Genomic DNA, 12254 nt, shown 5'->3' on the forward strand with positions numbered 1-12254 from the left:
CAGTCTGGAGATTGGTCTTACGCCACCAGAAGGGTGGGCAGACTTCTCCGGCAAGATGGGCTGAATGTAAACAAAGTTGAGTGTTAGATCATTTTGGAGCCTTTCCCCTGGAACAGCTGACGACAGGCATTGCCTGTTTCTGCCTTTGGCTTAAGCTGCCAGACCATGTGGTGGGGGAGCGTGCGCCATATTGGGGGATTTCATTCTCCCTGTTTAACGGTTCTTAATGCTGTTGGCTCTCAGGGAAATTCAGGACAAGTTCCTTCTGTGGCTTCAGGGTTAGCCTGATTGGCAAGGGAGTCTGTCTGACTGAGCACAAACTGAAGGCATTTGTTCGTTTGTGTGCTAGTAACCTTGTATTCAGGCACAGTTGTTCTAAGGATGGCAAAATGGAGGACTTCAGAATTTCTCATTATGTTGAACGGCTCTCCCCTTGGGACTCCTTAGGGTCTTAGCGGAGTCCCGTGTGCCACACTTACCCCCAGTTTTAGGCTTCTTTGTTTTTATCAGTGAGGATATTATGCAGGTTTTCTTAAAATGCACAATCAGCTTCTAGATCCAAACTTACAATTTTTGATGGCCTTCCAGAATTTGTGAATGAATAGAACAGCAGTTAACAATGTCACTCACATTAACCCATTTACATCTACTGGAATCTGCCAACGTTCTCTTATGCTCCTGTCCAACGGAGGCCTGCCATGTGAGCATATGATGAGGAAACATTTAGTACAGCAGAGCAAAGCCAGTACTGAACCAAGATTCCAGGAATGTGATAAAACCTGGCTATTGGGGACTGCGGGTCTTCCAGTAGGGACATGCCCCTTCTTGTATGGCCCAGGCCTGGCCAGATCCTTTCGTTGGGTTTCCTTCAGCATGGCTGAGAAAGGCAGTACTTTCCAAAAAAGAAGTTACTGAATACTGGGGGGAGGGGAGGAGCGGGGAAGGTGAATTACACACAGAGACTATCGTAATATCATTTATCCAATGATTCATTCAAAAAATATTCAGGGGCACCTGGGTGGCTCAGTCGGTTAAGCATCCACCTTTTGATTTCGGCTCAGGTCATGATCTCACCATTCATGGGTTCAAGCCCCACGTCGAGCTCTGTGCTGACAGCTCAGAGCCTGCTTGGGATTCTCTCTCTCCTTCTCTCGCTGCCCCTCCCCTGCCCTCTCTCTCTCTCTCTCTCAAAATAAATAAACTTAAAAAAATATTCATCAAGAATCTAGTATACACTGAAGACACAAATGGTGAATGACACTTTAAAGAGAGCTTGAGTCCCCACCACCAGCCCCTTAAGCTTATAGTTTTTAATACCCTTTGCTGATTTAAAAGACAAAAACCTGGGTGGCTCAGTCGGTTGAGCGTCCAGCTTCCACTTGGGTCATGATCTCAGGGTCCGTGAGTTCAAGCTCCACGTCGGGCTCTGTGCTGACAGTTCAGAGCCTGGAGCCTGATTCAGATTCTGTGTCTCCCTCTCTCTCTGCCCCTCCCCTGCTCTGTCTCTGTCTCTGTACCTCTCCCTCAAAAATAAATAAACATTAAAATTTTTTTAGAAAATATAAAAACTATGTGCAAAATACAGGGAGACACAAAAAAACAATTTTTTTTACAATCACCCGTGTATAATTACAGGGGGCACAAAAGAACCCTTGAAAAATATTCCCTGTGGTCCCTGTTCTCGTGGAGTTTCCGTTCTAGTTGTAGAAGCTGTTCTTGGGAAGTTAGACAGGAAACAAATAAAGGTGACGTGTGTCGGCTGGCGCCATGAAGACAGGGCAGGTAAGAGGACGGAGGGAGGGAGGGTGAACTCTAGGCGGGGGATGGGGGGTGGGTCAGGGAACACCTCCCTAAGAAGGCCCGCCAATTTCATTCTATCTCTTTCTAGTCCCAAAGGGCTGGCTCAACTTTGCAACACCTCGCTTCCCAGGCTCAAGCATCCCCAAGCGATGGACCCACTTCATGGAGGCTGGTTTTGCAGACAACTTGGATTCCTACAGCGAAGGGCTGGCTCTTCTCTTCGATTGACCGGATACTTGCTTGTTGGTTCTACTTTCCGATCTAGGAGCCTGTATTATGCCCACAAACTGAAACTTACTCTCCCCATCATGGAGGCTAGACATCCAAAATCAGCGTGTCACAAACAGCATCATGCCTGTTCTGAAGCCTTCTGTAGAAGATCCTCCCTTGTCTCTTCCAGCTTCTCGTGGCCCCAGCAGTCATTCCAGTCTCTGCCTCTGTCTTCACGTGGACATCTTCCCTCCATGTCTATGTCTCTTCTCTTCCTAAAGGACACCAGTCATGTTGATTAAGGGTCCATCCTACTACAGTATGACAAGGAATTATATCTTCAACGACCCTTTTTCCAAATAGGGTCACACTCTCAAGTACTGGGGTTAGGACTTCACCACAGCTTAAAAATTTTTTTTTTTATAATTTAAGTACAGTTGACATTACATTGGTTTTTGCACAACATGGTGGCTCAAGAATTCTTTTGTTTTTTTCTTATGAAGGCTCCATGTCCAATGTGAGACTAGAACTCCCAACCCTGAGATCAAGAGTTGGACACTCAACCAACTGAGCCACCCAGGTGCCACTGTGACTCAGCACTCTATACATCACTCAGTGCTCACACAAGAAGTATAGTCACCATCTGTCGCCATCCAACATTAGTGCAAGGCTTTGACTATATCCCCTATGCTGTGCTTTTCATCTCCATGACTTACTGATTTTATAGCTGGAAGTTTATACCTCTTAATCCCCTTCACCCATTTTGCCCATCCAACCCCTCCCCTGGGGCAACCACCAGAGTCTGTTTACGAGTCTTTTTCTCTTTTTGCTTGTTTGTTTTGTTTTTTAGAGTCCACATGTAAGCGAAATCATATGCTATTTGTCTTTCTCTGACTGACTTATTTCACTTAGCATCATACCTTCTAGGTCCATCCATGTTGTTGCAAATGGCAAGATTTCATTCCTTTTTATGGCTGAGTAATATTCCACTGGGAGTGTGTATATACAGCACATTTTTATCCATTCATTTACTGATGGCCACTTGAGTTGCTTCCCAATCTTGGCCATTGTAAATAATGCTGCAATGAACTTGGGGGTGTGAGTTGTAGAAGTTCTTTATATATTTTGAATATTAACCCGTTATCAGATAAATCATTTGCAAATATCTCCTCTCTCACGTTCAGTAGGTTGCCTTTTCATTTTGTTAGTGGCTTCCTTTGTTTTGCAAAAACTTTTTACTTTGGTGCAGCCCTTACAGTTTATTTTTGCTTTTGTTTCCCTTGCCTGAGGACATATATCTCAAGTATGTTGCTAAGGCTGATGTCCAAGAGATAATGCCTGTCTTCTTCTAGGAGTCTCGTGGTTTCACGTCTCACATTCACATCTTCAATTGATTTTGAATTCTCTTTTGTAAATGGTGTAGGAAAGCAGTCCAGTGCCATTCTTTGGCATGTGGCTGCCCAGGTTTCTGCACACCATTTGTTGAAGAGACCACCTTTTCCCCTTTGTATACTCCTGCCTCATTTGTCATGGATGAGTTAACCATATATGCATGTGTTTATGTCTGGGCTCTCTGTCCTGTTCCATTGATCTGTATCAACGTATCTTTTAGGGAGGACACAATTCAACCAAAAACAGAGACCAAGGATGCAGCCCTTGTTTTCTTCCCAAAACAAGTGACTGGGTCAGGAGTGACTGACATCGTGATAAATGAGCACACACACTGAGAATTTCTTTGTGCCTCCATAGGAGGCTGGTTGTACGGCAAGCCTTTGTGTGGGAAGCACGATATTCCTATAATCTGAGTAACACCATTCGGTCACGGGAGAACGATGAAGGTCAAACTCTTGGTTTATTACTAACTACGTGTTGATTGGTAGTATACAAGGGAATGTCGATCTGAAGAAACTAGAGACTTCTTGTTTCATTTTCTTAAATCCATAGTGATCGTAAGAATAACTAAACACTTCTTGAGCACGTTAGGGGCCAAGTACAGCTGACCCTGGAGCAACGTGTGGGTTAGGAGACGAACCTTCTACAATAGTCGAAAATCCACGTGTAATTTTCGACTCCCCCCAGACTCAACTACAAATAGACTACTCATGACCAGAAGCCTTACTGATGACGTATATAGCCGATTGACACATACGTTGTATGTTATACGTATTTTTTCCCATATTCTTACAATAATACTAGAGAAAAGCAAATGTTTTTAAGAAAATAGTAAGAGAAAATGCATGTACTGTACTGTGGTACATTTATTTTTAAAATCTGCATATAAGTGGACACGTGCAGTTCACACCCAAGTTCAAGGGACGACTGTACTATTCCAAAGTGTTCTATACAGGTTAAGCATTTCATTTCCCAGAGAGCACTATGGCATAAACCTACCGTCTTTTTGTATATTGCAAACGAGGAAACAGAGGCAAGGAGTGGTTACGTAACTTGCTCCAAGCCGTGTGGGGCAATAAAACGTAGACAACTTTGCAAATCCCTATAACTTTTTCCTGCTTCTGTACCAGAAGCATTATTTTGATTTTTTTAATGTTTATTTATTTTTGAGAGAGAGAGAGAGAGAGAGAGAGAGCGAGCATGAGCGGGGGAGGGGCAGAGAGAGGGAGACACAGAATCGGAAGCAGGCTCCAGCTCTGAGGTGTCAGCACAGAGCCGGACAGGGGGCTCGAACTCACGAACCTCAAGATCATGAGCCGAAGTCGGACACTTAGCCGACTGAGCCACCCAGGTGCCCCGTATAGGGTCGTGTATAATCACAAAGGGTAACAAATCTGAACCTCTTCGGTAATTATTTTTAAACCACTCAGGACAGGGGTCCATCTTAGGTATACATTCATTCTCCTGATTGTAAGCAAACACCAGTTAATAAAATTAAGCAAAAGCAGGAGGTGACTAGATAAAGGTGGTGAGCGCAGAGCCTTTCACGTTGCATTATGTGAACATCTCATTCGTTCACCTGGATTCCAGTAACTGAAACCTGGTCTGTGACTTTAGCACAATAACTTAAATTTTTTTTTTTTTTTGTAAATGGAGAACACAGCCACTTAACAATAAAACACAAATGCCCTCCCTTCTTGTGGCATGAGATAAAGAAACATGACTTACATGATAAATTTTAAAGCCGAATTGCTTCGACTCATACGTTTATCTGTCATAAAATGTACTGTCTCTATATTTATGTTAAGAGACACGTACACGGTTGTTACTGCTTACTGATGGTTGCGGTATATAATAGAGCAGTAATCGGTCTTTTCCATGACTTTGCAATTTGGAAAAGGTATCAGCAGTCACACTGACCACATACTCAATGTCAAGAAGCCAGGCAGAGGTGAAGGACCTTTGAGGAGGGAGGGATCAGTCACTCTGGGGACATGTAAGAATAAGAACATTCAGGGGGCGCCTGTGCGGCTCAGTTAGTTAAGTGTCCCACTCTTGGTCAGGTCGTGACTCACAGCTCGTGAGATCGAGCCCTGTGCGGGGCCCTGCGCTAATGGCCTAGAACCTGCTTGGGATTCTCTCTCTCCTTCTCTCTCCGCCCCTCCCCGAGCTCATGCTCACTCTTTTCTCTAAATAAACAAATAAATAAATAAGTAAATAAGTAAATAAGTAAATAAATAAATAAAAGAAGGAGAACATTCAGCTCAGTCAGAAAGGAAAGCCCACAGTTCAAGGGAGAGAGCTTTACCGAAGGCAGTCATCTCACACTTCCAGCACGGCCATATTGAGCCAGCCAAAGTTCAAGTTCACCTGCTTCTCGCAGCATTAAGTTAGAGAAAACCACCACAATAATGGTAGGCCGATTTGCATTCTTACGAGCAGTGTCCTTCCACTTTGTTCCTATCTTGGACTGTTTTTTTCTGTCTTGAGTTCCGGAGTTACTGTCACCTTTGGAAAACTTCTGCGTGTGGTTGTTCCTCTGAATATTGTGCTACTATTCATGAAAGCATCTACAAAGCCAGTCAAAATGAAGGAGGAAAACTAGCATTTATTAGACCCCTCTGACGTGTTTGGCACTGTTCTGAGTGTGTTACTCGGGCTGTGAATTTTAGGCCCCGATGACAACTCGGTGTGTGTGGGGGGGGGGGGCCCTATTATCATCCCAGGGTCCAGATGAAGGAGTAGATGATGAGAAAGAGACACTCTGGGGTCTGCAGAGTCGTGAGGTGAATGGCAGTTTGTAAATCCTCGGCCTCTCCGTTCTCTTCCCCTCTGTGAGCCTGTTGCTGCATTATGCTCCTGGCATGGATCGTCATTTTTTTAGATCAATTCTTTGAATTTTATTTCATTAATGAATTTATGTTTTTATTATTATTTTTAAGTTTTTATTTTGATAGAGACAGAGCATGAGCGGGGGAGGGGCAGAGAGAGAGGGAGACAGAGGATCCCAAGTGGGCTCCGTACTGTCAGCACAGAGCCTGACGCAGGGCTGAGATCACGACCCGAGCCGAAATCAAGCCTCGGACGCATAACTGTCTGAGCCGTCCAGGCAACCCTAATCATGGATCATCATTAAGTGTACCCCTAGAATAGCAGCTCTAACAGCCTCCGCGGTGTGTTCTCTGTCCCGTTCTTTGCCACAGTTTGACGGTAAATATGTTACACTAGAACAGGTGCTTTTGTGAAGGAGCTGTTAGAATTATAGAAGAATGTGATATCGGTACATAGTAATTTGGGGAAGAGAGAGCAAGATATCCCCCAAGAAGATAAAGGAAATCAAATTGCCCCCTTTGAGGCTCAGTCTGTTAAGTGTCTGACTTCGGCTCAGGTCGTGATCTCATGGTTCGTGAGTTTGAGCCCCGCATCAGGCTCCATGCTGACAGCGTGGAGCCTGCTTGAGATTCTTTCTCTCACCCTCTCTCTCTGTCCCTCCCCCACTCATGCTCGCACTGTCTCTCTCAAAAATAAGTTAATTAACTATTAAAAATATTTTTAAAAAATAAAAAAATTGTTCTTTCAGGGCGCCTGGGTGGCTCCATGAGTTAAGGTCTTCCTTATCCGGCTTCGGCTCAGCTCATGATCTCATGGTCTGTGAGTTCGAGCCCCACGTCGGGCTCTGTGCTGACAGCTCAGAGTCCAAAGCCTGCGTCCGATTCTGTGTCTCCCTCTCTCTCTGCCCCCTCCCTCACTTGCACTCTGTCTCTCTCTCTCTCAAAAATAAACATGAAACACATTTTTTAAAATTATCCTTTGAATGACAAAGGAATGAAATTCAGCCATGTCATGGGTAGACTTGACCATCGGTGCGAGTGAACTGAGAGACCGTGCATCGAGAAGTTGGAAACGCCCATGTATCGCTCGCAGTGACCCGGAAGCAATCTCAAGAGAGCCAGCCTGGTTGTAGTTTCACCAACAAAAACCCAGTCTGCTGTGCTGGGCCCTGCCTGGACTGACCTTGGGCTCCAATTGGCAGCCGTGAACCTTTTCTCCCTGGGAAAGGAATTCAGGGACCGGGAGCTGGCAGTGTTTGTCTCGCCCAGACTGTCCTGTTGTGAGGCAACTGTGAGCCATCAGGCGTCTCAGGCTTGGATGAAATCTCTCTCCAAACAATTCCCGCCCTTCAAACTTCGACTTAGTGTTCATCAAGCAGTCTTTCGGTCATTCCATTTCCCAGATACCTCAGCCTCGGAAAAGGGGGTGCTCTGGATAGGAGTCACGGGGATCCTAGCAAAAGCAAGGCAACGTCCAGGACTGTAAGTCAATACATTAGAATTGAGGTTTGTGTCTATAAACTTTTTACGAATGTGCTTCCTACAAGTCAGTCTCCTGGAGACGGATGAGCACTGGGGTCCTGGCACGGCTCAGTTTCTGGACTAAGACTAGAGCCAGGTTTGCGGTGCTGTCACCCTGAGCATGTCTGAGGGGCTGCCGGCCGGATGCCTTTGCTCTCAACGCTCTTCTTTCCAACCTTCGAAAACAAGCGCAATGGTTGGCCACGTAAATGTCAGGAAACAAGTAAAAAGTCCGAGAAGGTAAGCAAACTTCTCAGAAGGCTAAAAGTGAACCTGATGGCACACGACTTGAGAGAATAATAGGAACCACATAATTCAGAGAAGTGACAAAGAGGGGGGCGCCTGGGTGGCTCAGTCGGTGGAGCATCCGACTTCGGCTCAGGTCATGATGTCACGGTTCATGAGTTCGAGCCCCGCGTCGGGCTCCGTGCGGACAGCTCAGAGCCTGGAGCCTGCTTCGGATTCTGTGTCTCCCTCTCTCTCTGCCCCTCCCCCGTTTGTGCTCTGTCTCTCTCCCTCTCTGTCTCTCTCTCCAAAATAAATAAACATTAAAAAAAAAGTATTCAGAAGACAGCTTCAGAGACATGTTGTAACACACAGCCTGGACACCTTTGGGTTTCAAGGCGGCCAGCTTCTCGACCAGTGCGAATAGCACCATTGCTCATTCGCGCCCCTTATCTGGAGAGTCCCTTCCATTAACTTGTTGCAAACACATGAGATAATGGCAGCAATTATGGGGGAAGGTATTTTTTATTCAGGTTCATGAAGCTGGAAACGCTTTGTTTCTCTTTCATATCGCAACTGTGTTTTGTTTCCCGTCTAATCACCCATGTTGATGTTTTAAAGTGGCCAGGAGAATAGGTTTTCTTTATTCTGCTCGCGGTTGTGTCATAAAGGGTAATTAATTCCCTTCGGGTTGAAGTGGATGGGACACAGGAACTCAGGAACCCCGCGGGCTGTTTAGGTTTGCCAACACAAGATGTCACTTTGAGCAAAAATCCCATCGAAACACACTAGATTAGGTCATTTCGAAGGGCCCCCTGACTCTGGTAATCTGTGATTTATATATGAAATTATATAGTAGATGGGTTAACATAAAAAAATCAACGACTAGCTGGGGCACCTGGGTGGCTCAGTTGGGTAAGCGTCCGAAGCTCAGTTTCGGCTCGGGTTGTGATCTCATGGTTTCGTGAGTTCGAGCCCGGCATCGGGCTCTGCGCTGACAGTGCAGAGCCTGCTTGGGGTTCTCTCTCCCTCTCTCTCTACCCCTTCCCTACTCACACTGTCTCTGTCTCTCTCAAAATAAATAAACTTAAAAAAAAAATCAACGACTAGCAACTTAAAAGAAAAATCTTACTGCAATGACGGACCGTAGCCTGATATTCACGTAGAACAATGCATCCAAAACGATAGAGAAACATGTTCCGTGCTATCACTCATTGTTCTTATCTACCCAGCTTAAATAAGTCATCTGATGTCCAACAAAACATAGGCAATAGCAAACACTTGGTAGAAGTTTGAAGTTTACTACATATTTTTACACATAGTCCTCACAACAGATGGAGAAACTGAGGCTTGGACAGTCTGAGGTCTTTTTGCACAGATGCACTGATACCAAAGATAGCCCGGTCATCAGGATTCACATGTACATCTGCTTCCTGTGAATTCAGTGCTTTTGTGTTTCAACACGCCGCTTCCCAAAGTGTTTCACACATTTGAGGAAAGTCTCAGAATACCGCCTTTACCACATGCTGTAGATAACTGCCCTCCCTTGTGTGTGCGTTGAGGCTGGTCTAGAGTAGGATATGACTTGGGCTGACCTGGCCTGTGGGCCTGATGGTCTGGGGGGACTTGAAGGATGGCCTAAAGTTGGGAGTTCCAGATCTCCTCTTCGCCAGGAGGCTGACAATATGCAGGTTTGAAGTCTGCCAGCAAAAATAGCAAAGGAGGGGCGCCTGGGTGGTGCAGTCGGTTAAGCGTCCGACTTCAACCAGGTCACGATCTTGCGGTCTGTGGGTTCAAGCCCCGCATCAGGCTTTGGGCTGATGGCTCAGAGCCTGGAGCCTGTTTCCGATTCTGTGTCTCCCTCTCTCTCTGCCCCTCCCCCATTCATGCTCTGTCTCTCCCTGTCCCAAAAAAATAAATAAACGGTGAAAAAAAAAATTAAAAAAAAAATAGCAAAGGAAAGAAAGGATTCTAATTAAATACTGTTAACAAAGCCAGTGGGTTCTTAAGGACCCTGCCTGCAACTGTCATTGAATGGCTTATGGAGATTTATTCTACGTAACAGATGGTTTCCAGTTCAGCTGGACTCACACCCAAGTCGGCCAAGGTTGGTTTCCGTGCATCTCTTTGTCCCGTGGTTCTGCCTCATGACTCCACCCAAGTCTTATGGTGTCAGTGGGACTATAATTACTTCTTTGAAACCTTCATGGTCTATATTTATTATTTTGGGGTGGGGAGGGGGAGAAATCTGCATGATGTTTAAACTGAGAGATTCTTGATTTTCCAATCTTTGGGTTTTTTTAATGTATTATTTTTAATTTTTTATGTTTATTTATTTTTCAGAGAGACAGAGAGACAGAGAGAGACAGAGTGTGAGCAGGGGAGGGGCAGAGAGAGAGGAAGACACAGAATCTGAAGCAGGCTCCGGGCTCTGAGCTGTCGGCACAGAGCCCAGCTCGGGACTCGAACTCACAAACCGTGAGATCATGCCCTGAGCTGAAGTCGGATGCTTAACTGACTGAGCCACCCAGGCACCCTTCCAATCTTTGAACACTAACTCAAAAAGACAGAATCTTGGGGTGCCTGGGTGGCTCAGTCGGTTAAGCAACCAACTCTTGATTTCTGCTAGGGTCATGATCTCACAGTTTGTGAGTTCGAGCCCTGCATCAGGCTCTGTGCTGACAGCGTGGAGCCTGCTTGGGATTCTATCTCCCTTTCCCTCTGCCCCTCCACCCCCTCAAAAATAAATAAACATTAAAAAATATTTTTTAAAAATTAAAGACAGGGATTCTTACACCATGGCTCTGCTGGGTCTCTCCTCGCCCTCTTCTTTTTAGAGTTAAGGTTTCCACTGTCTACCCTGCCGAGGAGACAGCTACCAGCTTTATTTACTAAAGATTTTTCTTTTTTATTTTTTTTTTCAACGTTTATTTATTTTTGGGACAGAGAGAGACAGAGCATGAACGGGGAAGGGGCAGAGAGAGAGGGAGACACAGAATCGGAAACAGGCTCCAGGCTCTGAGCCATCAGCCCAGAGCCTGATGCGGGGCTCGAACTCACGGACCGTGAGATTGTGACCTGGCTGAAGTCGGACGCTTAACCGACTGCGCCACCCAGGCGCCCCAAGATTTTTCAAGTGTCTGTTTCCCGAAAGTTGCCCCATTGAAGAGGCAACACATGCTTGTTAATGGGATTGAAAGAGCCAACGAGTGTTGTGCACGTCCCCCAGAAAACGTAAAAACCTCCCAACCATACAAAAACATAAGTGCTGTGGGAACGGTGTAGGGTAAGGGGGTGTTTTCTATTTGTACTTTAACCAAAGTCGTCGACTATATTTAACACCTGAAATTCGCCAAGTGTATTAAACCCTCATGTCCACCATCTGTGGCAAAGGTAAGGAAGGGTAGTCATCTAACTTTAAAATTACACCCTTTAAAATAAGAGAATGTAGAATTGTACAAACAAAAGAAATCTGAGAGATTTCTATTATTCAAAAATAGCCAAACATAAAAGTAGCAGGCTTTCCTTAAAAGTGCCTTTTGCCCACCTGGTGGGAAATGAGTCTGTGATCCAACCCATTCTTTTGAATACATGGCTTGACCAAAACCAGAATGGGAAGCTAGAATATTCCCACGACTGGCTAGGGCACTGAGTGTTCATTATAATTATCAGTAAGATATTTGAGAAAGAGTTGTAGCTCTCTTTGATTTGAAAGGAGGTTTTAGAAAAAAAAAATATTTCAAACGAAAGTTAATTTTTCCTTTCATTCTGTTCTCCTGATTGCATTGCTGAAGGACACAGGTACTGGTCTTATCAAGCTTTGTATCCCCAGTGCCTTGAGTAACAACCAGCCTATCGAAAACACTCAAATAATATTTGCTGGAATGAAGAAATGAATGAACGAATGAGGGAGAACAGGAACAAAACTATACTGAAAAATTCGATTTGACAATTATGATTTAGAATCTTAAGGATGTGGGGCGCCTGGGTGGCTCAGTCGGTTAAGCCTCCGACTTGGTTTTGGCTCTGGTCATGATCTCACAGTTTGTGAGTTTAAGCCCCACATCAGACTGTGCGTTATCAGCCCAGAGCCTGCTTGGGATTCTCTCTCCCTCCCCCTCCCCCTCCTCCCCCCCCCGCCCCCCCCCCCCCCCCCCGGTCTCTGCCCCTCCCCCACTCACACTCTCTGTCTCTCTCAAAATAAATAAATAAACGTCAAAAAAAAGTTCTGTGTTTTTTTCTTCACTAAGCAGGAATTATGTGGTCTACTAATAA

This window comes from Prionailurus viverrinus, chromosome F1 (assembly GCF_022837055.1).
Source record: "Prionailurus viverrinus isolate Anna chromosome F1, UM_Priviv_1.0, whole genome shotgun sequence".
NCBI lineage: Eukaryota > Metazoa > Chordata > Mammalia > Carnivora > Felidae > Prionailurus > Prionailurus viverrinus.